The sequence below is a fragment of the Equus przewalskii genome, chromosome 7 (genome assembly GCF_037783145.1).
Source record: "Equus przewalskii isolate Varuska chromosome 7, EquPr2, whole genome shotgun sequence".
Taxonomy (NCBI): Eukaryota; Metazoa; Chordata; class Mammalia; order Perissodactyla; family Equidae; genus Equus; species Equus przewalskii.
Genome location: NC_091837.1, coordinates 76318341 through 76343616, shown reverse-complemented (window position 1 = coordinate 76343616; position 25276 = coordinate 76318341).

Here is a 25276-nt window from a genome sequence, read left to right as displayed (position 1 = left end):
ATACAGACCCTTGGGTCCCACCGTAGCTATTCTGAGCTGATGATCTGCAGGGGAGCCTGGCATTCTCCAGATGATTCGAAGATGTAGCCGAGTTGCAGAATCACCGAATTAGAAGGTATAATCTGCCTTCTAAAGCCCACTCGTTACCAAAATGAGACTGGGACCCAGGAGCCTTCTCTGACTGGGAGGTCAGGTATCAGAAGGGGAGTCAGCTTTGCCTCCCCAAGTCTCAAAAGGAACTTCACGACATCCTCCCGCAACACTTGCCTCACCAGCTGCTCCATTAGCATTTCCAAGAGAAGACAGAGAACTCCAGAATGTTTATGAAAGGCTTTGGCAGGCATCACAGACAAAATTCAAATTAGACAAGAACTCATTCCTTTGTGTGACAAAGGAGGAAAACAGCTGATGTTTACAGCTTGGGAAGCTGCTCCTTTAAGAGAAGTAGGTACTCAGTGCTTGTTCAAGAGCTCAAAGTGCCTTTCTGCTCTATGCCCTTGAGGAGATTGTTCTAGGTGGTTCAAACCCTGTCCCTTCCACTTTAGTACAGCATTAATCATTTAGCCCTTATAGAAGGGCCTAGAAACCCAGCCAAAGTTGGATTCATCACCCCAATACCTACATAAGGAACCAAGGATTGGTAGAATCCTCTCTGGGGGCTTCTGAACTCAGACGTCTTTCTTGGGAAGCTGGCGCTCTCTCATTCCTCATTCCAGTTGGCTCAGCACTCTAAGACTGTTTTTCTCAAGGTGCAGCCTCCAAATCAACCTGCATTACAGTCACCGGGGAGATTATGGTATTGTATGAAAAATACAAATTTTTGACCCTCACCCCAAATCCTCTGAATCAGAATGCTTTGGGGGGCCTGGAATCTGCATTTTAAATAAGCTCCCAAGGTGGTTCTTTTGCCTTCTTGGGTGCCGTGACTACTCATGCAATGGAACGAGCACTGTACTTGGAGTCAGAAAGCCTGAATGTGAGTTCCTGACCCCACCCCTTACTAGTGATGTTGGACTAGTTGTTTAGTCCATCTGAACTTCTGTAAAAAGGGGCAAATTGTGTTGTGACAGTTAAATAAACTACATGTGAAAATGCTGCACACAGTGGGGTCTGCAGACTCATTAGATGAGTTTGAAGATGACCCTCTGCTGCATTGATTTATTTATTCTTAACTTTTTATTATGCAAAGTTTCAAATACATACAAATGCATAGAGTATAGCATGAGGAATCCCCGTGTACCCATTGCTTAGTTTCAGCGGTGATCAACTCTTGGCTAATTGTGTGTCATCTCTACTCACTGCCTACTCACTCCCTGAGTTGTTTTTAAGTAAATCCCAGACATCTTATTATTTCACCAAAAATATTGCAGTATGAATCTTAGACAAACATTCTTTAAAAAAAGAGAAAGACAAACACAGTATGATCTCACTTATATGTGGAATCTAAAAAAACCCTCCAAACTCATGGATATAGAGAACAGACTGTTACCAGAGGTGGATGTTGGGGGGTGGGGATAAAATGGGTGAAGGGGATCAAAAGGTACGTACTTCTAGTTATAAGAGAAATAAGTTCTGCTGATGTAACACGATGCTTAGGGACTATAGTTAACAATACTGTACTGTATATTTGAAAGATGCTAAGAGAGTAGATCTTAAAAGTTCTCATCACAAGAAAAAAAAATTGTAATTATTGTGGTGATAGACGTTAACTAAACTTATTATGGTAATCATTTCCCCATATTTACATATATCAAATCATTATATTGTACACCTAAAATTAATACAATGTTATATGTCAATTTAAAAACGTTTTTAAATAAATAAATAGAAAAAGAAAAAACTATTGGTGGAAGTGCCTGATTGAGACCAAAGTGTGTTCTCAGTCTACGGGAGCTTGTTAGAAATGCAGAACCTCGGGCTCTCCCTCAAACCTACTGAGTCACAATTGTCCGGTCCCCGAAAGCTGTCCAGGTGATTTCCATGCAACTGGAGTTTAAAAAGCATTGCCGACTGCACCCTCTTGGTGTCCCTTAGCATGGTGCTGTCTTCTCCGTAATGTAATTCATAGTCAGACCTAAAGGTTTGATCCGAGTAAGGGCCATTTATTTTTTCAAGACTATTTCATAGGCAGAGTTGTTAGCCCTCTGCTTTAGATCACATCTGTATTCAAATCTTACCTCTCAATGCAGTGCTTTTAAATACAGATCAGACAATATTTGAAGATCAAAGCACAAATTTCTTGCCTAACATCATTCTGTATTTTTCTAATGATTTCTAGTACAGTTTCTACGTCTTTCCTTAATTGTTCCACTTTGAAATTGAATTTTCATCTGAAGCAAACGTGAGTCCATGACTTGGGAAACTGGAATATCAGTGTCCATTAACTTCTTACCACCTTCTAAGGGATTCACGCCTACCTGCCTGGGCCGTATAGACAGCAGCACCAGTTAACTTCGAAATCAAGGTGTCAGCAGCACTGTGCTCCCTCTGAAGCCTCTAAGAAAGAACTCTTCTTTGTCTTTTGCAGCTCTGGTGGCTCCAGGCATTCCGTGGCTTGTGGCAGCATCACTCCGCTCTTTGCCTACCTCCATCTTCACATGGCCTTCTTCTGTGTGTCCTCTCCTTTTCTGGCAAGGACACCAGTCATTGAATTTAGGGCCTTTGAATAATTTATCTTGAGATTCTTAACTCCCTATTTCCAAATAAGGTCACATTCTAAGGTTCTGGGTGAACATGAATTTTACGGGGGACACTATTCAACCCATTACACTGGCAATGTATTTTTGGGCCAGGTTGCTGAGGAAGAGGATGCGGCAGGTTGAGGAGAAATCCAGGACACAGTCAACAATCCAACTAAAGCCCCACGTAGGGAGTTTGCTCAACACAAGGGCCTCAGTGGACTAGAGGGATGGGGCAACACCAAAGAGGGAGAGGGACCCACAAAGGAAGGTCACAAGGCCCTGAGATGACCCCCACTGACTTCCATCTGCTCTGATCCCCATAACAAGGTGTATCCTATTTCCTACTTCACTAATCCTGACTCAAAATGCAGTTTTCCACAAACTATATCTCCTCTGTTACAGACATATTCTAATTTCTGTCTAGCTAATGCACAACTCACTGCCTGACGAGTCCTGGGATATCACTTGAATCTTCTTCTTAATTTAATAACACCCAGTGGTGCTCATTTTCCAACATCTTAAAATCATGCCCACCCAAATGTACTCCTTTTCTTTTTTTCTTTCCCGCTTCCTTCATCATCAACAATAGGGGATAATGAAAAGCAGATTGCCTATTGTTTGAGAATGCACTGCTCTTTGTTCTCTTCAGTCCAAGTGGCTGTAGCTTCATTATTATCAGAAGCTAACTTCCTAGATTGGTTAAGAATTTCAAATATTGATGACTTCATCCTCAGCTTCTTTGGTCTTACTTTTCTTTCTTCTGGTAACTTCCTTAGCTTATTCCATTTGTCATAGTAGTCGAGTACCTATTGCATGCAGGTTGCCATGGAGATTCAAAGATGAGCACAGCATAGTTCTGGTCTACAAGGGTCTCACAACCCAGCATGAGAGATGAACCAGGGACACAGCCATGTACTTAAAAATCTAAATATGCCCGCGAGAGAGGAGGATCATATTGAAGATTTGGAAAGAAGCCTTTCTAACCCCCTTCCTTGATGTATTTGGACCATAACATCCCTCTCTGACACCCAGGTCCCCATTCTGGAAACAGGGCTGAAGGAGGAAGGGAGACTTCTTTGCCTCCGTGTCTCCCCAAGAGAAGGAGTTGAACATTGGTAATAATAGTTAATACTTAGTAAATGCTTACTACACATGAGGTACTGTTCTAAGCATGTTATGTACGTGACTCATGTAATCCTTACTCCATCTCCGTTTCCAGGGGAGGAGACTGAGGCACAAAGAGATAAGTAACTCGCCCAAGCCCCAAGGTCCAACAGCTAGGAAGTGAACCCATGGGTCGGCCTGGTGGCACAGCAGTTAAGTTCACACATTCTGCTTCGGCAGCCTGGGGTTCATTGGTTCAGATCCCAGGTGCAGACATGGCACTGCTTGTCAAGCCGTGCTGTGGCAGGCGTCCCTTATATAAAGTAGAGGAAGATGTGCATGGATGTAAGCTCAGGGCCAGTCTTCCTCAACAAAAAAGAGGAGGATTGGCTGCAGATGTTAGCTCAGGGCTAATCTTCCTCAAAAAAAAAAAAAAAGAAAGAAAGTGAACCCAGACTCCATTTTCTCTTAGAAATCAGGGCTTTTGCTATTCGCTCTAGTGCTGGCTGGTTCTACTCAACCTCCTAAAAGCCCTCGAGAGAGAGGAGAACTCATCCTTTATAAATAAAGGCAGCCTCGCCTGAGGTCCAGAGTGAGCCCTCCCAAAACAGAAGAAGAGGCTCTGAAGACCTCAGCTCAGGCCTTTTAGAGAGGACAGGTGCCCAGGAGGTGCACTGGAACCACCTGTAGAGATGTGAGTGATTCCCATTCCCCTAGCACCGCCTTACTCGGCTCTCATTATCACACACCAATGGTGTGGGGCAGGCCGATCAAGAAGACAAAAGAGGGTTGATGACAAGGTCTAGGATGATGCAAGTTCAGTGAGCTGAGATGTTGAAAGAAAGATTTCTTGGATTCTCAAGGTCTGGTAGTAGTGCTCTTTTATTCAGAGGATAGTGATGAGGATTATTTTGGGCTGGTTACTTTGAAAAACTGCAGACAGGAAGTAGGCTCTGAGGAGTGGAATTTGCTTGCCCTTTGATGAGAGACATTTGCATTTGTGAAGGAAGTCTCCATCTGTGGGGGTATCTCCCTCTCTGCTCCAGGAGGAAGGGGGGATGACCTTATCTCTAGGAACTCTTAATGGGGAAGGCAAGGACTTAAGTCTGCATAATAATCTTGCTCTTGTTTACTGTCTGCTAACCTCATGTAACTGACCCCCCCCCCCACCAACAACATCCGCCTTTGTCTTTAGCTGAAGATAATATTTAAGGTGGTGGCTTCAGCCATTTACTTAATTCAATCTGATTCTTATCTAAAAGTTATAGGACCACCCAATAGCCAGACCCCACCTGCACTGATACCATTTTAAGGACTTTTTTGACATGTTCTTTCCTTTGTCTTGTAAAGAGATAGCTCACATACCTATGCCGTAAATTTAGCCCTACCCTCAACCCATGTTTGCAGCAGCTCTTTACTGCCCATGGGTCCTGTCCCCCTGCTATTCCACACTATTCTCTGAATAAAAGAGCACCACTGCCAGACCTTGAGAGTCCAAGAAATCTTTCTTTCGACTCCTTGGCTCACTGAGCCTGCATCAGATAGCACGGGGACAGGATACATGGGCAATGAAGGGCTGCAAATGTGGGGACAGGACTCATGGGCAGTGAAGAGCTGCAAGCATGGGGACAGGACCCATGGGCAGTGAAGAGCTGCAATGTGTTGAGGGTTAGCTCGAAATTTATAAGGCATGGGTATGTGACTTATTTTTACCAGACAAAGGGAAGATCGTGTAAAAAGTCATTAAAATGGTATTAGCGCAGGTGGGGTCTGGTTATTGTGTAGTCATATAACACTAGATATGAATCGGGTCATGTAGATTGGCATGTGGGCCAGGACACCTTGGGCTTCTCTCTCTGGGGCAGCCTTGATCCACATCATGGGGTACATCCCCATTTAAAGATGGGGATGGAGAAGGCAGCAAAGGGGAGGAAAAAGAAAGGAGCGAGGTAGAGCCCTGTCCTGGGGGCCAGGGAGGGGAGGAGAGGCGTTCAGGAAGGAGAGTATGAGCAATGTCCCATAGAGCAATAAAGGCAAAGAAGATAAGACTGAGAAACAAACACTGGCCTTGAGTATCAGGGCATTCAGAATCTTCAGGAAGGCTGACTGGTTAAAGCATGGTGGGTGAGTCTGACCATGGTGGGAATGAGCAGCAGATGGTGAGTGGTGGCAGAGAAAGTTCTAAAGATTAGCTGCTTCTTTTGAAAGACTGAATAAAGCAGGAAGAGAGAGAGCTTGGGAGCTTGGTGGAGGGGCTGGACAAGGAAAGGACAGGTCTGAGGTTGTTTTGTGTAGACACATCATAGGGCTAAATGGCGGAGCACAGGCCTGGAGGGGTGGGGAGCAGGAAATGTCTGGAATGCCCAACAATAGGGCAATACAGCAAGGCATATCTGTATGGTGGCATAGTTTGCAGTTGTGAAAAAATACCTTTTTGAAAGATATTTAACAACACGACAACTGTTTAGCATGAAAAATTTTCCCAAAAAATAACATAGAAAAACGAAGGATCGAAAACTATGTTATGCTTGTGAGCATCCTAATAAAGAAATATATTCATATTCCAATTAAAAAAAGCCATGTTATGATTCAAATTTCCTTGAAAACGTGGGCATATTTGCACTGGTAGGAAATACACCAGAGTACGTATGACTTTTAAAAATTATTTTCTGTATGTTCCAAATTTTCTAAAACAAATATGTGTTGCTTTTATGATGATTAAAAGGAATACAGATGGCTGGTAGCCTCCACTAAACTATTGGTATTATTTTGCCTTTTATTCTATCTTACTGTCGGGGAACTGGGAGGAAATGGCTTCCCCCAGGTGAGGTCCACGAAACAATGGAACAGTATATGTTGATCATGCACCGTGGGGTAGGCGGTGGGGTGGGAGCAAGTGGGGAATGCACAAAGGGCTTTAGAGTCTGGCTGGAAGAGAGGAAGAAGCACATACGAGAAAAACAGAGCCATGGTGATGTGGCTTTTGCCCTTTCAGAGAGAGAGTGTGTCTGTAAGGGCTGGAGTTAGTGGACATGTGGGGCTTGATCTAGACCTTGGAGAGTGAAAAGGTTGCAATGAGGAGTCTATTGCTTTGGGCGGGAGCCATTGATCACTGGCTTGAACAGGGGAAGCCAGAGGTGTGCTGGGCTGGAGGAGGGAAAAGACGACTCCATTCAGCTGGAAGTGGAGGAGCTCTGGGGCCCCCGTGCCTGCTGGAACTGTCACAGGATCTCCAGGCTTTGTGGCTCATGCCGGGCAGTGCCCTGCTAGGGTGTGGGAAGCAAGGGGCCTGGAAGGGTGGGCTGCCCCACTGGCTTCAGCCCCTCCCTCTGCTTCTGCTCTTCATTAGCTCTAGAGGAGGGACAGTGCCTCAGAGAGGATGAGAGGAGAAGAAAGGAGCAGAGCTTAAATGGTTAAAGCTGGGGGAAGGGGAGGGGAGGGAAGGGCTGGCTTTTTGCTGTCAGACAGCCTTCAGCTCTAATTAACTATTGGGAAGGGGGGCAATGTCATGTGTCGTTTGTAGGCATGTGAGCCACACAGGGGTTTTGATGTCTACAGTACCCTCCTCTCAGTCTCTGGTTTATGTGTTCCCTGCCACAGAAACGACCTTTCTTCCTTGCTGTTCTCTCCACCCCCTCCCTGCCTGACCCAGCATGGAATTGGGGCTGTTTCTCCAATTTTCCACCACTTTGAGCTGCTTTGGGGGAACTATGGAAGAATGAGCATGATCTAGACTCTATTAGCATCTCTGCCAAATGTTGATGGAGAAGGCAAGTCCTGTAAGCATGTCCTTTGGGTCAAAAAGGCAGTGATAAGTCTCTCCTGAGAGATGAAGGCACTGAGTGTTTAAGTAACATGCCCAAGGTCACACAGCCAGTTAGCGGTACAGCTGGGACAGTATCTCAGCCTCCTGGCTCTTCCATGTCAGACATAGAAAGAGAATAGTTGAAAAATCATCCATCCAGGAATCCTACAGTCCTGGGTTTGGATCTAGGGTCTACCAGTTTCTCTTTTTGTAATACTGAGCAAATCTGTGAACCTTGCTCCAATTTGGACTTATTCATCCATAACATGGGGCTATCAGACAGAGTTGAAAGGATCATATGAGGTCAGTCTATGCAAGTTCTCTACCCACAGAGGACAACATAGACTCAAGGATCCTCACTCACATTTCTCTCCTTTTTCCTCCCACTCAGAGGAGTTACTGTACCTCTTTCTCTTTTCACTTTAGTGCACATTCTTCCCACTTTCATTTTATTTCTACTGATTTTTCCCAGCTTGACGTCCAAACATGGTGGGTGGTGTCTAGGACACGTCACCATCAGCCAGTCTGAGGGCTGGAAGGAAACAATGCACGATTTGCTGTGTTTGTTGCCCATGCAGTGAAAAATGCAGGCCAGGAGCTTCCCTAGGCAGGACTATGGCATTTCCAGAAACACTGAATTTACTTTGAGCAGGCTCTTACTGGCTCCTTTCACTGAAAAAAGCATTATCTCTCCTCCTCCTAGCCCTGGAAACCTGTGTTCACAGCCAGCTGCCTTCTTGCACACAGTGCGTGGATCTTGCAATAAAACATGGCCTTTTGGTTTCTTTTCTTCAAGTATTGATCACTGTTCTGAATTTTCCATTCCGGTTTCATCCTGCTATGATTTATTTTTAAATAAGAGGCAGGTCGTTCCTCTTCAAGCTTCTCTTCCTTTCTCTTGTTGTTTCTTATTTCTATCTACCTACTAAGAAGAGAAAAGCAGTCGTAGGATGCTAGAATATTAGAGCAATAATCCAGGCCTGTATTTCTCAAACTGCAGGATACTCGCCTCTGGGGGATTTGTGGCCATGTATCAGGGAGATTTTAAAATACAAATTAAACAAGGAACAGCTTTCTGGATCATTATTTCATCCCAAGATTCAGCAGAGAATATATATTTTTGGGGGGTTTGTGGGGAGATTAGCCCTGAGCTAACATCCACCACCAATCGTCCTCTTTTTGCTGAGGAAGAGTGGCCCTGAGCTAACATTTTTGCCCATCTTCCTCTATTTTATATGTGGGACACCTGCTGCAGCATGGCTTGATACGTAGTGCATATGTCCACACCTGGGATCGAACTGTCAAACCCCGGGCCACCAAAGTGGAGTGCGTGAACTTAACTGCTACACCACCAGGATGGCACCAGAGAATATTTTTATATGAAAACAAACTAAGATTTATTATGGAGTTGATTGCAAAATCCACACGAATTTTTAGGTTAAAAACTGAGACTCAACTCAAGGACTTCAGGTCGAGGGAGGACAGGGTGAGTCATGCTCACCAAGCACCAAACACCCCTTCAGCTCCCAGGATGCTTATAACCAGCTTATCACCCCATGCTGGAGACTGAGGGCTTCTTTTCAGAAACTGCAAAGCCCAGAGAAAAGACCATCTTTAATAACATTTGGGGAACCCACCTCCAAATAAAAAGACAAAGTTCCCACCTAACCTGTTATTTCTGCCACACTTTTACAGATGAATGAACAGCCCAAGATCACCAGAGTCTTCGATAGGGTGGGTCAACACTCAGCAGCATCTCTGCCTCCTTTAAGACTTTCTTCCTGTAGAACCCTCAAACTAAAATGTACATTTCCCAGACTCCCTTGCAGCTAGGGTATGAGAAGAAATTTGGTTCCACCCATAAGAAGCACTTGAACAATTTTGGAAGATGGAAGGGAGGTAGAGGCCATCTTCCTGATGCATTGGGCTATTTTTCTCCTGGCTAGCAAAGTTATCGAAGTTTCCTACAGCAGCCCTCACAGGGCTTGTCTCCAGCTTTGTGGGAAGCGAGTGACTGTTGAGACACTTGTGAGCCGTGGCAGCTTTATGATCCTCAAAGTGCATCTCTGGCAAAGTGTTCTTGAATTTAATTCTTTCTGTGGCAGCCTCCTGACTCCCTGTCTCTTTGAATGTAGCAAAGCAGTAGCTCCCTTGGCAGGTAGTTCTCTGAAGTTGCTGGGAGCTCAGCATCAAATCCTGGAGCCCAGTCCTCTGGCCCTTCTGATTTTGAAAGCACGCAATTCCCTGTGTTAAATGCTTTTCTTCTGTAATATCTAGAGTGATTACTGTTTTATGACCTTCTCCTAAACCTTGACCAATGCAATATTAGGTGGACTGTGCCAAAGATTGCTAGCTTTTTACTAATATCTATTCTAATTTTAAAACTCTGGAGGTTTAGCTGAAAATATGGTGAACTAGCATAAGACTATTTCCCAGTCTCCCTTGTGGCTAGCTATGATCATTTGATTAAGTTCTGGCCAATAGGGTGTGATCAGAAGTGATGTGTGCTGCTTCCAGGTCATGCCCTCAAAGGGAGTGAGCATGTACTCCCTTCCTGTTTTCCCTCTGGGTAGGATGCAGAGGTGATGGTGGGAGCTAAGGCAGCCAAATTGGACTCAGAGACGAAAGCCACATGTTGAGGATGGCAGTCACATGGACCAGGACAACCTATGCCTGGAAAAGTATGTGACAGGAAAATAAAATTGTATACTGAAGCTAGGCTTTGGGGAACTCTGTTACTGCAGCTTAGGCAGAAATTTAACATGTAGAACCTGTCATTTGGGGAAAGTGTCTAATCAGAAAAACAAACTAGCAGGAAGAAAGGAACTCAGGAAACAGAGACAATATATAGAACAGAAGAAAACTTTAAAAAAAATTCATAGTTAATGTTCTCAGGAGAAGAAGAAAACATATTATACCCATAGAAAAAGAACAGTACGGTATTTTTTTTAAAAGAATATTCAGAAAATAAAAAAGAGCTCTTAAAATTAAATAACCAATTTTTTTAAAGGTCAGGTAAAGGATTGGAAAATGAGTTAAGGAAATCTTCCAGAAAGAACAAAAGTCAATGAGAAGGAAAACAGGAATGATATCATCAGAAAATCAACAAATAATTTTAGTAGTTCCAAGATCTTACTAACAGGAATTATTGTGAATGAAAACCCAAAATGAAAGAGATGAAATAATTGAAGATATAAAAGAAAACTTCTCTCAATAAAAAAAAAATCTCTGTAAGGATATGAGTTTCCAAATTAAAAGGGAAAATTAAGTGCTTAATACAATGAAACTCACCAGTCTCAGAACACCTGGGATAAGGAGATGATCTTAGAAGCTCTCAAGAGGAAAAACAATGCTCACATATGAACTGTTAGGCATTGGAATGACGTCAGAGTTCTCAACAGCAACTTGAGAAGCTGGAAGGCACTGGGACAAGATCATCAAAATTCTGAGGAAGTGGGATTTTCAGTTTAGAGTTTTCTGTCCAGTCAAATTGTCAATAAAATGTACCCATTATATTGGGGCTGGCCCAGTGGCATAGTGGTTAAGTTCACACGCTTCTCTTCAGCAGCCCGGGGTTCTCTGGTTTGGATCCCAGGTGTGGCCCTATACACATCTCATCAAGCTATGCTATGGCACCATCCCACATGCAAAATAGAGGAAGATTGGCACAGATGTTAGTTCAGCAACATCTTCAAGCAAAAATAGGAAGACTGGCAACAGATGTTATCTCAGGACAAATTTTCCTCACAAAAAAAAAAGCGCCCATTATAGGAAAAAAGAACATTTTCAGATATGCAAGATATGAAATAGCCTCTCATTCATCCTTTAGAAGGAAGCTATTGAAATGTGCTCCTCCCTTGGTTAATGAGGGAATAAGCCAAGAAAGAAGAGGCATGAGATCTGGGAGACTACAAATATGAGAGAGGCTGTTATTGTAGAGGAGTTGAATTGTCTCCCCAAAACTCATATATTGAAGTCCTAAACCTTGTTTGAAAATAGAGGCATTGCAGATGTAATTGGTTAATATGAGGTCATGCTGGAGTAGGGGGGCCCCTACTCCAGTACAACTGGTGTCCTTATAAAAAGAACGCCATGTGAAGATTGGAGTTATGCTGCCACAAGCTGTGAAGTACCAGAAGCTTGGAATGAGGGCTGGCACAGATCCTTCCTTGGTGCTTTCGAGGGGAGCATGTCCCTGCCAACACCTTGATCTCAGACTTGTAGCCTCCAAAACTGAGACAATAAATTTCTGTTATTTAAACCCCTCAGCTGTGGCTGTCTGTCAGGGTAGCCCTGGGAAACTAACACAGAGGTGGAAGGACATTGACAGGTGATGGGAAGAGTGGCCCCAGAATGACAGTGGGGCAGCAGGACTCGTGAACAACCCATCTGTTCTGGAGTACGAAGACAGAGGCTCCGGGAACGGTGTCTTCAGGAGGAAACCACCTTAATATATTACTTGTTCTGATTTCCCAAGTGGAAAGTAATATGGGGTGAAGCTTTACAGCGCTGCTGTGAGTTTGGGAAGTACCTAGTGATAGGTACACAGAAAATGGAACCAACCAGAACCAAAATCAAAAACAAAGAAAGGAGACAGCTATTGGTTCCAAGAGACATACAAAAAGGAAATGCAATTATGGCGCACTACTTCACGTGGCAGGAAGCACTAGCTACTTCATCATAGCGATGAACACCCTGAATATTGACATAGCCAGTGTTGTGATGTAACTATACTGGGAGGATGAGGATGTGGAAAGGGGGGAGCAAATGAGAGCTAAATTATCTTATCCTATAATAAAAATCAACAGACCATATTAAAAATCAAGAAAATCAGGGAGTTCAGCAGAAGCATATTGTTTGAAGGTAAATACTGAAAAAGGCTTTAAAAAAATAGCTGCCCAGGGATTAGGACTTGGGGTTGAGAAGGGTTAGGATGAAGGGACTGGTATTTCTTGATGTCTTTTAGCACTCTTTAATTTTAAAGTGTGTGCATGTCTTATTTTGAAAAAAAAACCTTTTTAAAATAAAATCTTCCATTTCCTATTTCCTTACCCAGAGGGGAGATAGAGAATAATTATCTGTGCCTCACTTATCACTCTTAGGTCCTTGATGACAGGTGTCATGCCTGGTAGTCATCTCTTAACCCCTTCAGCCATTTCTCTTGCATCTCAGGTATTTCCCCATCCATTTAATCATCTCAGCCATTTTTTCTGCACTCACTCCATTTCTCCTCGTCTTTCCAAAGAAATAGGGCTGGAAATCACACAAGGTCTGCTCCGTGGGGCACGGAAGAACGTTTGATTCCTAGCTGGATGGCATTCACCTTAGGCCATTCGTTGAAGCCATGTGGCTTCTGCTGCCAGCCTGGGATCTGTTGAAACCTACAGTTATGTCCCATTTAGCTCTAGCCTGACCTGCAATCTTGACAAAGACCAATCTTGTGTCTGAGTAGTTCGCTTTCATTCCTGAGTTTTGTTTCATGTGTCCCCTTTGCACTGGGCTGTTTTCTGTGCGTTGTTCAACTTAGTCCAATTTGCTAAGACCCGCGGATAGTTTGCGTTATTAAAATTCTGTCATCTAGGCTACAGATAAAGAGGGTAATCTGAAGATTGCCTATCCCTCCTGGAACCATCCTGTCTCTGTCTCTCTCTATTGATTCTGAGAAAATGGCAAACACTGGGAGGCAGATCGTGCTTTCAACTTTGCACACATCCAATCTCAGTGTGGTATAAATATGAAACTGGATTCTGGCCTTTTGAATGGAGGGAGGAAGAAATTGCTGAGTATTTGCAGGTTTCCTGTTCTCAGTGGAGAAGGTGGATTGGGGTTAAACTCCCTTGTGCCAGTCTCCTAAGGTTGCAGCTCATATGCCTAAGCATCCATCCATTCATTCAACAAATATTTGTTCAGTGCTCAGCACAAACCCAGGAGGCACAAAACAAGTGTTTGTCAAATAAAACTGTGTGACAGTGAACATCAACTCATTGAGGCGATGAAGCAAGAGGAGGAGAGAGTGGTAGGAACTGTATCCCCTGCCATCTTGTGTAAGAGCTCCGGGGTTCTTGACCCCTGGCCTGAACCATAGCAAGCCGGCTTGTCACTGAGCCTGTCACGTGGTGCAGAAGCAAATGCCTTGCTGAGGTCTCAGGTCGATTACATCTATTGCTTCCACCTTATCTACATGGCCTGTCACTCTATCATAGAAGGAAATTAAATTGGTCCGACTTGATTTACTCTTTACATGGCTGTGTCCATAAGCTCCCCAGACCTTGCCCCCTTCTGGCTGACTGCACATTGATTGCTTGATGATTTGTTCTAGCATCTTCCCCGGAAGCCAGGTGAAGCTTATCAGGTTATAAGGAACGTGGTCATCTTTTTCTGCTTCCTAAAAGATGGGCATCGTGTTTGTTCTTTGTGACACTCCTGAGGGAATGCCCCTTCTCTGGGAAATGCTCAGAATAATTGTTGGTCCCTCCCACCATGGTCCCTGTCGAACCCCCATGTCCATTCAATCGAGTGTCCTGAGTCCCTGCGGGTTTAGTTTCAGGCATCCTTTTTGCAAAGGATGCTCTGCTCCGTTTCAGGTCTTTCAGGTCTACCAGCCCAGCCATGTCACATGGGGTGGGACTCCCTGCCTGGAAAACAAACCCAAGGGTTAAAGACAAAGAAAGGCTCAAAGAAGAAACCTATCATACTCATCAGCTGCGGGGGGGGGGGGGGGGGGGGGATGGTGGGGCGGGGGAGGGGGGCCCTGAAAGGAGCTCAGAAATCTTGAGAATTATTGGGAACTGCTTCCACATGAGACAAAATGTCTGCTTGTGGTTGCTTTCTGAGTGTAACCCACAGACCTTACATCAAAATGTAACGTCTTTTGGTAAAGACAGTAGTAAAAATACACATTAAAACCTCTGCTATTTTGAATCCTCCTGTTACTTGCTTGCCCTCTCTGTCCATCGGGAATGGTGTTTGCCTGGGTTTTTCTTTTGCGTAATGTAAATGAAGATTACTTCTGGTAAAATTTCGTAAAATCTTGTCTAACCTTTCTGCTCTTGTGCCTACTCAGTCAGGCCACTTTGCTTTCAGTGATTTCTTCTTTTCCTCCCCTGCTCTCCCTCTTCTCTCCCAGCTCCATCTGCTCCCGCTTCCCCCTTCTAGGTCCCTGAACACAGCACCATCCTGCTATTCTTCCTATCCTAAGTTCCAGGATTTTCCCTGAGTCCTCTGAACTGACTATTGAAAGCCTACTTGCTTTTTCACATATTTCTTTCCCTATGTGATTTTTTCCCCTCCATTAGGTAGTGACAAACTTCATAAGAATTCCTTTGGTTTATAGAAATCTGCTTTTTAAAAGTTCTCTCCGGGTCTCTTCTTTCTTCTTTCTTCTTTATTACCAACTTCTACTGAGGATGAGTAGAATTTTGCACCCATTCTTCCCTTTCAAGGAAATAAATCAAGATAAAGGAAATTGCTCATAATGGACCATTAGAATTTGGCAATTCTTGTCCCAGTTTATTCTGCAGATACTTTAGCGTAGAAGAGATTTTCTGCTCCATCACACACACACACGCACTCACACACATACACACACACACTCATCACCCCAAGATGCCAACGTGGCATTTCTTTGGGGATCTCGTTTCCCACATCAGCCTCTAGATTTGTAGATTAATTGTATGCTTTGCAGTCATTAAAGGAAATGATTTGACTCTTTTCCCATGAAGGAACCAAGAAACTCCAGCCATAGCCTAAAATCTCCTTCCAGCTTTCTTTCTTTCCAATATTCTCCTCTCTCCCCCTGCCTCAACCCCCAATTCTCCCCCATTTCTCCTTCAATTTCTTCCTGACTATCCTGGGCAGATCAATCCATTTGTGAACTCTGAGGCATGTTAAAAAGCCATACTTGTCCCCCACTACTCCCTACCCTGCCTTGTCCCACTGCCTGGTCTTCCTTGTTAGTGCCACCCTCTTGGGAGACACCTGGTCTCCATGAGTCTATGTGCCATACCTAACTCAGTAAGCTACTATCATGCCCCAGCCCATCAACTTGAAATCATTTATTGGGACTCTGAAGAATTGGGTCATTGGACAAGTAAATTTTGATGACTCATTCCTATCTGTTGTGTCACCTGGGGAGGTGAGGTCAGGGTGAGGAGAGGAATCAGGGAGTCACTCAGTGGTCCTGGAAGCTCTGAAAAAGGAAGCAGGAAAGTGAGGAATCAAGAGAGTAGGGGCACAGGCTTGCTCCCCGAGTATCATTTGGCTGGAGGATAATGCTGAGTTCCTCCGTAAAAAAAATAGAAAAGAGAGATGGGGAAGGACATGTGGCGATCTGACCCGAGCCACGCCAACATGGGGTCAATGGTACACGTCTTCCTGGAATGGCTTTAAGTTCAGTTTTAAATTATGGAAGTGATGGGATGCCTGCCCCTTGACTGGGAAGATGGAGAGCCCTTCCAGAAGCACCGATGTGGGGAAATCTGTTCTCCACTCAGCTGAAATTCTATGCTTGTTTCCAGTCAATTGCTACTGTCAATAAGGATTCCTCCCTAAAGCAGCGGGGTTTTCAGTGGTGCTCCTCAATTTTAGTCGTTTGCAAGAGGAAATTAAGGTAAAATTGAATTCTGTTCACCTTCCTTCTTCCCGCCCCTGAGTCAATGCCATGCAGCTGATTCAATGGCTCTTAACTTTGGCTGCACATTATAATCACTTGCGGAGCTTTTAAAACTCCCACTCCAGACCAATTAAATCAGAACCTCCGAGTGTGGGACCCACGCAACAGAAGTTGTAAAGCTGCCCAGGTGACTGCAATCTGCAGCCAAGGTTGAGAACTGCTGAGTTGCGGGTCTGTGTTTTCAGGTAACCCAGCTGGGGTGGGGCCAAGACGTTCGTTGGGTGTCTTTCTTCGTCTTCTTCCAGGGCATTGGCTCTGTCACCTCATTCCAGTGGTTGTCAATCTTTCTGTGTTCCTGCCACAACTTTTGAACCCTGAGATTTTTGGCAGCACACTTGAAGTGACTCCAAGTAACAATGACCAGCTGGCAATTAGTACAGCACTGTTGGCACCAGGTCGTTTCAGTGTCTCTATAAGTGGCTGTCAATGCTATTGAGTGAGTCGCCATTTCCTGCTGGGCTGCAATGCCTCGGCCCCGGCTGAGCTCTCTCACAAACTCTCAAGGCAAAGTTCTTACTTGCTCCAGTGAACACTCCTTCTTTCTTTGGCATCAACCTGACGTTATGCTATGCTCCTTATCTATTTCCCTCAACAAGTGATACCCCTTGAGTATGGGATGGATTTAGTGACTCGCTTCTAGAGAACAGAACGCGGTAGAATTGATGGGCTGTCACTTCCGAAATTAGGATATAAGAAGACTGAGGTTTCTGTCTCGGGCACTCTCTCTTGCTCTCTCACTTACTTTGAGGGATGCCAGCTGCCATGTCATGAGTTGCCATATGAAGAGGTCCCCATGTCAAGGAACTGTGGGGGCCTCTGGGCAACAGCCAGCAAGTAACAGAGGCCCTCAGTCCAATAGCCCATGAGGAACTGAATCTTGCCAGGAACCACATGAGTGAGCTTGGAATGGGGTCCTCTCCAAGGTAGGCCTTCAACTGAGACCATGACCCCACTGAGTTTTGATTGCCGTCTTGTGAGACACTTTGAGCCAAAGGCATCTAGCAAAGTTGTGCCAGGATTCCTGACGCACAAAAACTGAGAGAGAATAATTGTTTGTTATTTTAAGCTGCTTATCTTTGTGTTAATTTGTTACACAGCAATAGAAAGTGAGACACTTATGTAATAATACTCTAGAAGTTACTTTTTTAAAAATCCTAGGTTGAGGGGCTGGCCCTGTGGCCGAGTGGTTAAGTTCACGTGCTCCACTGCAGGCAGCCCAGCGTTTCGTTGGTTTGAATCCTGGGCGCGGACATGGCACTGCTCATCAAGCCACACTGAGGCAGCGTCCCACATGCCACAACTAGAAGGACCCACAACGAATAATATACAACTATGTACTGGGGGGCTTTGGGGAGAAAAAGGAAAAGAATAAAATCTTAAAAAAAAAAAAATTAAAAAAAAATCCTAGGTTGACAAGTTTGCCAACAAATTTACCTTTAACTCCTCAGCCTTGATTTCCCTTTCCCTGGCTCAGTGCTTTCTTCCTGACATTGCCAAACTATAACCATGTGTCGCTTAACAATGGGGACATGCTCTGAGAAATGCATCATTAGGCGATTTCTTTGTTGTGTAAACATCGTAGTGTGTACGTACACAAACCTAGATGGCACAGCCTACTATGGTACTAATCTTATGGGACCACCATCATATGTGCGGTCAGTCGTTGACTGAAATGTTGTTATGTGACATCCGGGTTCTGGTCCCTGATTGGCCACAAAATCCCATACCTCTCTAGGCCTCAGTTTCCTCTTCTGCGTGAAGACGAAGTGGCGCACAATCCTCAAGGACCTTCTCAGTCCCTATTTGCATCCATCCTCTCGCCTCCGTGGAAGGACCCCTTACCTGTGCCTCTCAGGGGTGAGTGCTTCACCCGATCTCCTTGCATTTATTCTTCTATTTTTCTCTCCCCCTCACTTCAGATACAGCAGCTCCAATAGCTACAAAGTCCACATTCTGGAGCAAATAAGTGAAGCAAAAATGAAGCCGCCCTGAGAACTACGACAAAGAATTCAGAAGCACCAGTTAGAGTCAGTGTCAGATTCAGGGCTCCTCGGTCATTGCTCCATCCTCTTCAGCCACTGCAAAAGGAGGAATAAGAATTGTTTTAAAACACAGCTGCAGCCAAACCAGCACACTCTACATAAAGCCTCTCCTGAAATTTCCAAATCTGAACAAATTTGCACTTGTGGCCTGGCCTCTGGGTAAGATTTAGTCCTGCCCAAGAAAGAGGAGACAAGGAGAGCTTCTCAAAGCCCTCCAGACTTCAAGTTCTCTGGACTGTAGGGCCTCCGCTAGCCAGGCACAACAGGAAATTGGAATGACTCTCTAGGAGCCCAAACCCATTAAACGTGCTGGGAATGCGTTCTGTAGTCATTAATGGAGTTCTACACTCTGAGGGGGAAGATATCCAATGAATACCTCAGCCTTCCGTTCTGTAATCCTAGGAAGGTGATCTGCTCAGGAGGCCAGTTACATGCGACAGTGCCAGGCGCTCTGAGTCCTCCAGGGATCCAGAACCAGTCTATTTTTCCTCTAGTGTGGCTCATTGCACAGGCCCAAGCCCGTCCCACTACAAGCATAAAATGGTATATTTTAAGGGTGATCAAGCACTAAATGTTCTCCAGGACAGAGATCTAAGAAGTTTGGGCAGTCATTGGATTATGATCCTCTCAGAAAACTGGTGCCATGTCAGGCCTACTTTTTACTCTAGTCTCTCTGGTGGTTTGACGCTGGACTTCAGTGATGCTGCAGAAGTTAGTTGGTTAGTTTCTGACTCCGCCTGTGGTGACAGTCCTTCATGTCACAGCAAGGTCCTTACTTTCCTGTGAGGTTGCAACGGCAACAATAGAACAGCAATGATAATAAAAACAGCTGGGTGCTATATATATATATAATCTTATTAAAATTTTAAGCCTACAGGATAGGCATTATTAAATCTATATAAGAGATGAGATCGAAGCATAGCAATATGAAGTCATCTCCAAGGACATTGCTATTAAGTGGCAGACCTGGGATTCAAGCACAGTCTGTGTGACTCTAAGACTGCTCTCTGCAGTGTACACAAACTACATCGCTGACAGGTACTTTCCCTAACCCGCAGGCTGCTGACTGATCCCAGGGTTGCAGTATGCCCCGCACCAGCATCATCTCTCTTGGAAATCCCCTTCAGCTACAAGAGAGACAGATGGTCCAGGTCAGTGTTTCCCAACCCGGCTGAACATAGAATCTGCAGGAATGCCAAGCCCCACCCCACTCCTGAGACTTTTAGACTCAGGAGTTTGGGATGGGGCCACAAATCTGAATTTTAACAATTTGACTCAGTCAAATCACAGACTGACATTTTGGAACCACCAGCCCAAGTGACCTTAAAGTGCCCTTCCAGAACTAAGGCTCCGAGGCAGGAGGGTACTTGAGGAGCTGACTGGTCACCCGCCCCTCTCCTCACACCGCACTCTATCAGGTGTCCCCTTCCTGAGCCTAGCCACCCCACCCTGCCCTCTCTGGCTCCTTCCTGGCTCAGCCTAGGGATGCACAGCCCCAAACACACTGGCCTAACATTGGGCCCCACCCCACTGTTCTGCCTCTGCCTGAGCTCCCATCATTGATGACTCTTCTGTGGGTTTGGGTTCCTGCTCCCTCTCATCTAACCCTTCCAGGCCCATATTTTTTTGGGAGGTGATACTTATGCACAGTACATATCTCCAAAGTTACAAAAGGGGTTATTGAGAATTACTCCCTTCCCACCCTAATGCCCGGGTACCCAGATCTCACACCCAGAGGTACCCCCAGTCATGTCTTACCAAAAAATATACAAATGATAGCTTGCTATACATACTGTTTTGCTCTGCTTATTTTGAGGAAAATATATCTTGAAGATGTTCCAGATCCACGCATAGAGAGTTATGCAGCTTAATTCTCCTTCGCATTAGCATGGTGTAGTTTTTTCTAACCATCCTCCACTGGTGAACGTTTAGGCTGTTTCGAACCTTTGGCTATTACTAACAATGCCACGGTGAATATTCTTGTATGTGTGTGATTTCCCACATGCGTGAGAATATCTGTAGAGTAAAATTCATAGGAGTAGAATGGTAGGTCAAATGGCATGTTATGCTTCTTGACGCTGATTTCCCATCCTCTCTGAGCCTGGCTTCCAGTCCCTGGTACCCTGGCTAACAGAGCTCAGGGTTCTGCTCATTTATGTCCCAAGTCTCTAAGCTGGGTCCCTGATTTCCTGGGGCTGGCAGCTCCAGGGACATTTCAATGGGTCTGACCAGTCCACTCACACTCACCTGCCCAGTGTCCTCCCTTCCAGGCTCCCATCTCAGCCTCTGAGACTCAGGCTTCCACATCACAGTAGGTTGTAAAGTTTTTCTTCTCTGCATGGGCTTGTTCTGCATACCCCAGGATTACAATCCCTGTCTGGGTTTAATGCTCTTGAGTGCCCTTTCCAGTGCTAATTGACCTCCTCAGTAGTCACCTCTGTGCACTCAGGTTCTCTTCTGTCTACTTCAACCAAATCCAACTCTTCACCTAGCCTCTTTTAGCTGGCCTGCCATATTGAAAGGAAAGACCTAGCACAAGTCACAGAATCAGGACCATCTCCAGAATAAAGCACAATTTCGGTGACGTTTGTCTTGGGTCCTTTCTATCCATTTTCTCTGTGCTACTCCATGCCCTCAAAATGCTCTCCAGCTGCCCAGAGTTTCCTCTGAGCCGCTGGCCTGGCTTCCCTGTCTGTATTTAACAGTCCTCTGTGTTCCAAATTTCTTATACTCCCTCCATCCTTATTTCAGAATATACGTGTCTTGTCTTCCATCTCCTAAAGGTCCTGTTAAATAAACTCATCCTTATTGGCAGATAATGTCATCAATGTGATAATCCTCCATCTTGGGAAGATCCTTTTCATCATGGTATGGGACTTCTAGAGGTCTCTTTGCTGAAAGAATGGCACTTCAGGAATGGAAATTCCTACTTTGTTAGGTCAACGGTGAGAAATTTGAGGAAAGGAGGGGTGGGTTGTAGAGGTAGCATAACATGGCAGAAAGAACACAACAGAAAGAGCACACCTAGAGAACTGATGTTCCAGGTCACCATTTCTAACTGTGTGATGCGAACAGTCCCTCACTTTGCAGAAGCCAAGTTTCCTCATAGTACATTTCTCATAGCGGTGTTGAGGTCAACTGGGATAGTTGATGTGAAAGCCCTTTGTAATCAGTAAAGACATGTCAAAGTACAAGGTATTGTTACTCTTCCAGCAGCACTCCTCAAAGGCCAGAGTCCCGAGCTGCCAAGAACGCCAGCCCCTTGCAAGGTAGCCACTTGGCAAGAAAGGCGGGCAAAATTGTTCTATCCTTTTCCACCTCATTCTGTAGAAAGTACTAATAAACAACAATAACCAATGAAACCCTTGTTAAAATCTTTACATCATCAAGGTTAACTCTAATTTTTTCATCTTTTCTCAAACATTGATTTCTTAGATTTGTACGGTAACAAATTCTCCTGTGTAATAGGTGGATAGTCCACTTGAATTCGTTTTTGTGAATGCTACACATTTAAGCGTCATTTTGCATCCGATCAGTTCTCCCTAATCTTTGGAAGACATTTCCCATTTCTGGTATTCACGCAGTGTCTTTCTGCTTATTCAATTTGCTGTGGAATCCTGGCTGTCACAGGAGGTCTCAGAACAGCCTGGATGAGAGCTGACAGCTTCCCTGCTCCTCACTGACTTGGGATTCCCAGAGCGCTCTCCCCACAGCTTCTGACCTGAGCTGTGCAAACCCAGGTATCTTGGATGTGGATGCTTTCTTTGTTCCCCTTTATTGTTCTCCTGTTTTTGTTCTGATTTGTGCATGTCTATTACTACTGGTCCAGGTCACTGCATCCCTGATGACCTCCTCAGGGGAAGCAAGGATTATAAGAATAAGTATTTTGTACTATGCCTAGAGTAATATTAAATGAAAAGAAGAATAAATGCCTCTTTCTACAACAGCTTTAGGGATGTCTTTAGCTTCTCTTTTCCCCAGGCCAACTCAAAAGAAAATCAAATTCGAAATCCCCAAAGCTCATTCCTATTCCCACTTGTTCTCCACAGCAAGCCTAAGACAAAGACATTTGGGGAAAGTAGAATCCTGAAAAGTTAAAGGATTTTTTTTCAACGCCATATGATTAGTAAGCAGCCTGACGAGGATCTAGGAGCAATGAAATGAAGATAAGGCTCCCTTTAGCATTGAAACCAAGCGAAACACAGGGCCAGTGTGCATGAGACTCTGTAACTTTTGAGAAAATGATATCTTGAAGATTATTCCATATCAATACATAGAGAGTTCTCTAATATTCTATTGTATGGGTGTGTCATAATTTATTTTCACCAATTAGGAAAAATTTGTATTAACATCAAAACCACCACAGTGTCATACTCAGCTACAATTTGCTGTATGTGTATATACTTATGAGTGAATTAACAGTTAAATATAATTGTATCCCTATGTGTGTATATATACTTGTGGGTAGGGATATTTATCCATATAATATATGTTTACATAAGTAGTAAATAATCTTTTATTCATTCATCCATAGTGTTGTTTTTAATTTTGTAAAGAGAATCCCCTGTTCTTTTATAGCTTCAGATTAAGAATTTGTCTAAATTTTGTATATTCTTTTGACCAATTGCTTCAATATCAAAATTCAGTGCATCCTTAAAATCACTTCTATGTACATATAAGTTAAGCGTTTGGTCATTTGGTTTTGGTCTTCCATATTTATGCAGTTCCCCTTCCCAACCATTCCACTGGAATAAGAGTATCACCACTTTTTTTTTTAGTGGGAGTAGGGACCATATTGTATTTTCTGTATCTGTGAACAATTATTTCACACATAGTGTTCTAACTTTGGGGGGATTGAATTCTCATACAGACATGTTGAGTTGCAGATATCTGCTAGACAGTCAAGATGAGATGTCAAGCACATTATCTTCTACTTCTAAGTCCAAACTGGGACTCTTTAGTTTCATCTGCAGATGACATGATTCGCAAACTCCTTATTATCTTGGGCCCCTACTCTGAGAAACACTGTTTTTCAAGGTTCCTCTTTAATGTGGCACCCAGAATTAAACATAGTTTTCCACATATGGTTGACCAGCAAGACGGACACTTGTTTGTTATATAATTCTTAGAGACTAGTAGCAGTTGTTACTGTTACCCAGCTCCCCTTGACCATTACCATTTTAGTGCATGCCAGCCTGACTTCTAACTGCCAGCACCAGTATCTCTTTGCCTCAGGGGTCTCTCTGCTGCCAGAGCCACTTGGACTGTGCCCAGTCAGAAGTGCCAAGAAATGAACACTCCCCAGGGAGCCTTCAATGAGTGACAGAGGGGAGCTGGAGTACAGATGCCACAGCTCTCTCACCCCTCAGCCAGGGTAACCCTGAGATTCATGTTCTGAATGCGTCTCAAAGTTCTCCAGCAGCATCAAGCTCCTCTCACTCATATGGCTACTGGCTCAATATTCACTCTTTACTGACTCCTTCCCTGTCTCATTTCCTCCTTCCCCTACAGGAGGAATCCTGGGGTCACCTCTCAAAATAATTACAGGTATTGGAACCCTTGTCTTGGGTTCTACTTCTGGGAGTACCCAAAGTAAGAGCCTAATACTGCATCAACTTTCTTAGCAGTCAGGTTATGCTGTTGCTTGATCTTGATTTTATGATCAGATAAACCTCCAAGATTTTGTTCACGTCAACTGCTGCCAAGTCATACTTACCTAACACTGTGCCTTTGCTATTGATTTTTTTAACCTAAATTCAGACTTTATGTTAATTCCTGTTATACTGTTGGTTTATTTCCATATTCCAACCTAGGAGAATAACTTTGAATATCGATTTGTTCTTTTGCTGTGTTAACTATCCCTCCCAGACATGAGTCATATTTGTAAATCTGCTAAGCATGTCTTTTGTGCCCTCATTCTTTTAACTTCTTTTAGAAAAATGTTGAACAAGGTAGGGTTAGGAACAGAATTCTAAACTAAGTTCCTCCCTTGATTCAATAATCGAGATCCTTCTAGTAAGGATCCTCATTGATAGTGATTCAAACTAGCTGCATGAATTCAACCCAGAATTTACAAATTTGCCCATAAGAATGTTGGGCAAGACCAGCTCAGTTGCTTTGCTAGACTTGAGATGATCCACGATTATGTCACACTTGTGATACACAAGTCTATAACCCTATCAGAAAGAAAATGTGGTTAGTTTGGCTTGTTCTTCACAAATTCGTGTTAACTGTTAAGAATCTCTGGATTCATTTCTAAAAGCTCCCAATCTTCCTTTTAATAATCCGTTCTGGAATTTTACCAGGGAGCTATGTATGCATGTCAGGGGTAATGGGGGCTCAAGTTTAAGGTTTCTAGAATCTACCCTTCTCTTTTGTTTGGAAATGAGGACTTATACCAATGCCTGTTTTCCTATCTTCCTTCCTTAACAACAGAAAGTAATACTGAGATCACATTAGCAAGTTCTTTTAGGAGGCCGCCATGCAATTGATCTGGAGACATCAACCCATTTCAAGCGTTCGCATGCTCCCCTCCATCCTTCACCATCTCCCTGCTGCTGAGCGCTTCTTATCACTAGGAAGGCTGGTTCTTGCTGGAGAAACCAGATGAGCCACATGAGCCTGTGATCGCTCATCCACCTTCTCAAATCTGCACCCCCACCCCCCCTTCCTCACTGATCTTCTTACGCCAAACACGTGGTTTAGAGCTTTTGATAGTCTCTGCAGCTCTTTGGGAGCCCAGGCCCCCTGTGACTCAGCCCTCCACCGCACCCCATGGTGGATCAGCCCATTCTGCCCCAGGACTCCCCAACACCTCAGACTCTGCTTTGAGCTACCTGAGCAGCCAGCAGAGTTTTTGCTTTTTCTTTTGTTTTGTTTTGTTTTACCCCCCACTCCCTTTTCATTTTCACTGAATCATTCACATTGAATAATCGGACTCATTTTTACCCTCTCTTATGTCTCATAAGTAATA